Source organism: Siphateles boraxobius, unplaced genomic scaffold (assembly GCF_051911475.1).
Source record: "Siphateles boraxobius isolate OS27281-9 unplaced genomic scaffold, OSU_SipBor_1 3, whole genome shotgun sequence".
In the NCBI taxonomy this organism is placed as follows: Eukaryota; Metazoa; Chordata; class Actinopteri; order Cypriniformes; family Leuciscidae; genus Siphateles; species Siphateles boraxobius.
Window position 1 is genome coordinate 15,128,835 of NW_027508919.1, and position 4,535 is coordinate 15,133,369.

The following is a 4,535-nucleotide window of genomic DNA, read 5'->3' on the forward strand; positions in this document are numbered from 1 at the left end:
CACTTGGTTTTGCCAGATTGGTTTTGCCAGATTTTTCCACTTGGCCGTCCAGTCACCCTTCAGCCAGATTCCTGTGAACGTGGTTCCATCCAGCACAAATCCTTCACCGCTGGTTCCGTCCAGCACAAGGCCGTCACAGCGGGTTCTGTCCAGCACAAAGCCCTCATTGCTGGTTCCGTCCAGCACAAGGCCATCACCGCGGGTTACGTCCAGCCCAGAGCCCTCGCCGCTGGTCCCGTCTAGCCCAGAGCCCTCGCCGCTGGTCCCGTCCAGCCCAGAGCCCTCACCTCTGTTCCCTTCCAGCCCAGAGCCCTCACCTCTGTTCCCTTCCAGCCCAGAGCCCTCACCGCTGGTTTCGTCCAGCCCAGCGCCCTCTCGCTCTCGGAGACGGAGGAAGAGGAAGCAGACATTCACCATTCCTTAGAACCCGGAGACTGTCCCCGAACAGCCCACTGTCGTCACGGAGGCCGTCCCTGAGCAGCCTACTCATGTCGTGATCGAAGAGGCTACCCTCTCCCGTTACGTGGCCGCTGTGATGTGTGTCTGGGCCACACATGCCTCCCTGTTGGCTACCTCAGCTCCATCCTCTCCTAAGCCAACCATTTCCACCATCAGTCCCGCCATGGCCAAGAGGGCTGTTTTCACTTTTTACGCATTGGCTGTCCTGCATGCATGTAGGAAGCACAAGGTTTCTGCCAATTTAGAGACTGTTCACCTCACGTCTACTGATCCAGAAACCTCTCATGTCACGTTTGCCAATCCAGAGACCGTTCACGTCACGCCTGCTGAGCCAGTGTCTCCGGACAAGATGGCCGCAGCCGAGTTGGTGTCTGTTCCTGAGCCTGAGCCGGTGTCTGTTCCTGAGCCTGAGCCGGTGTCTGTTCCTGAGCCTGAGCCGGTGTCTGTTCCTGAGCCTGAGCCGGTGTCTGTTCCTGAGCCTGAGCCGGTGTCTGTTCTTGAGCCTGAGCCGGTGTCTGTTCCTGAAAATGAAGTTCCTGTAACAATATAGCCCATGCAATCTCTTGTGATGCATCTTTCAGCCTTTCACTTCATGTTACTGAAATGTGTCATATTTACTGTATTTGACACAGCATCCAAGTCCTAAAACATATACAATGGTAACATTCTAGCAATTGATTGTCCCAAATGTCATTAATATGACAAATGTTCATGTCTCAATTAAAACAATCATGGTTATGTCTTTTTACAAAATCAAATTGTGTATTTACCAAACACAATCCTTGATAAATAATATTCAACATATTTTGTTATCAAACACAATGTACAAAACTTTACTGGAGAATACAGCATAAAAACAGCTAAAGTAGCATATAAAGACTTATGATATTTGTGAGAAATGGGTTGTTATAATCATGATATTTATCTCCCTATCTAAATCTGCTTCTTCCATGTATATAAGTAATTTGCAATTGTTATCGAGCACAGTACAGTACAAATGATGGACAAAAGATGTGATCAAATCAAATAATTGTATTGTCACAAAACCATGAACCCAAGTGTGTACAGGTGATGAAATTATTTTTTGCAAACTCTGCAGAATGACAGTATGGATGACAAGTATAGAATATTTACACAACACATACAGTATTAATATACACAGTATATGTTAGGGACTCAATACAAGTAGATAACAATATATGGTACAATATTATACTATACACAGATTGAAAATGAAAAAAATAATAAACAAAATAATCACAGTATACATATACAGTGCAGTACAGTATGAATGAGTGAAAATAGAATGTCAGGGTCCAGAATAATTCTGAGTAAGAGTCCAGTCAGTGTAATTGAAAAAATGTAGAGCAAATGAGGTTGGGTGGTTGGGGTGGCTGTGTGTGTGTTACTGGTATGAGTCCAGTCTGCTGGTGCGGGTTCTACGATAACCTCTGCCTGATGGTAACGGTGAGAGCAGTCCATGGCTCGGGTGTCTGGATTCTCCGTGCTTTCCTCACACACACCTGTAGGAAGGGAAGTTTCCTCACACACTCCCTTGTCCTGGAGGGAGGGAAGCTCACCTCCAACAGTGTTCTGTGCAGTTCGTAGAGCTTTGCAGTGATACAGCCAGTCAGGATCATCTCCACAGTTTAAAATTGAGGGTTGATTTGAGGGTTTTGGTTATCACACTGAACTTTCTCAGCTGTCTGAGGAAGAAAATACACTGATGAGCCTTCTTCAGCACAGCATCAGGGTGGATGGGTGAAGTTATAACCAAAGAAAATATGTATTTAGGAGGTGGTAAATCAGCAAACCATAGTATTATTAATTTTTTTTGCACTGGACCAGGGGTAGACAAGTTCGTTCCTAGAGAGCCACTGTCTTGCAGAATTTAGTTCCAACCCTAATCAAACACACCTGAACAAGCTAATCAATGTCTTCAGGATTACTAAGGCTATAGGGAGGTGAGGTTTTTCTCAGTGTTGGAGCCAAACTCTGCAGGACAGCGGCTCTCTAGGGCCCTGTCCACACGGAGACGCGTTTAGCTGAATACGTACACATTTTTTATCGGATCGGCATTTCGTCCAGACGGATCCGGCGTTTTGGGAGACTGAAACCGCTATTTTTTTAAACCGGGTCCCAGGGTGGATAAATCTGAAAAAGACACCCTTGCGTCTTTGTGTGTACGGCCAATCCGTATATTTTGTGAAACGATGATGTCATCATCCCACGTGTCGACTAGTCAGACGCGCTAAATAAGTAGGCTAACAGCAACAACAACTGCAACTACTTGCTTGAGTTCATGCTTCAGAAGCTACTGAGCCTCTTTTATTTCTGTATTTATTATTTAGGCCTACTTAAATGTATTTTTTATTTTATTTCTTTATTTTACTTCTTTATTTGTTTATATTTCTTTCTTATGCTATGATGCTTGTATTTTGTCTGATTAAGACATTTCGTATTTTGTAGGGATGGGCATTTCAAGCAAAAAATAATATTCGACGATCGCTGGGAATTATTTGATTATTATTCAAAAAACGCACCTCTGCCCCTCATGCTCACCGGTAACACGGCGTTCGCTCCGACATAAAATTTCTCTGTACTGTAGGCCTACATGTTGTAGCCATTAAAGAAAAGTTAGTTTCATATTTATGTTTAAATAATATGTTATTTTTTCCTTTTCATATATGTTGATTATATGAAAAGTGAACAGCGAGAGTAGCCTAATCATAAGATGCGCAATATCGAGACATAATTTTGACCACTTCACTAAGTTTTGTTTTATATAAAGCCTTTCTTTAAAGTGAATTTCGTTTTGTATAAATTGTATCTTAATTTTAATCAATGTTTCATCAACCAATTGCCTGGATTTAATAAATAAGAAGCAAATATAGCAGACAATAACCATCAGGACACGGAGGCGCCGACGCGGTATAACTTGCATCCCACGTGAACTGGAGCTTGTCTCATAAATGAACAGACACTCAGAAATATATCTAAGCTTGAAATGTCTACTTTTAAACAAAACAATTCAAAACGAAAAGAAACAGACAACTCTCTTATAATCCGTATGAAGTGTGCATTTATCTCTATAAGCACCTTCACCTACTGCGAAGGTGGCGAGTCAGCATCGTCACAGAAAACACTAGCTTATTAATAAATAATTAAAATGTCTCCTTGCTATATTTGACACATTCATAACGATTAGGCTATTTGCCGGTTCTTTGTGGCAAGCTTTATGCGTCTGCTAACTAATCGAATATCGTGACTCATTCCTATTTTGTACCAGGCCAAAAGAAAGAAAAAAAGAAGCTACTGTTCCTAATATTATTGTATACAGCGCGCAAGGTTTATGCGCAAGTCTTCTTCTCTGTTTTTAGTGTATCTGTGTCACAATGAAAACTAACTTTATAATGCTGGCGTCCGTTTGAATGAACGTCACACAGCTTGAAATACAAATACCGATTTGAAACACGACATCTTTTCATTCATAAACACAGGACAATTGACGGATGGAAACCCTACCTGTACGTGTGATGAAGTCATCAAAAAGATATATTTTTCTAGCAATAAACTACTTTGAATAGCTGGGAGAGTTTGACGTAAACTGGTAACGTTAGCAGGTAGATTAAAAAACCCATAATGCATTGAGGCGAAAGTCAAAGTTTATAATGCATTTCTCCATATCCCCAGCTGCCGGTAGGGGCACAAATTTAGGGAACGCTCTTATGTGTCGTATCTAAAGGTAGTCACAAACGACCTAAATGGTCGTATGGGTTGGAGGACTTGTTGGGGGAAAGAGGTGTTCATTACAAAGTGCTGTAACAGTCTCTTGAGTTGTTTTCTTGAAATATCTCTTTTCAAGTAAATTAAGGTTTATAATTGAAATTAATACTTCTCCCAACTGAAATGTTTGAAATATTCCAATCTTCATAGTTTCAAGATCTGTAAAAAACAAATCAATGAATTTTAGATATACTACTTGTCATTCCTTATGATGCTTCATCTGTGATTAAGTGTGATATTACACACATTTATGATCTAATACAAATATATGAAGGAGCACTCATGGTAAT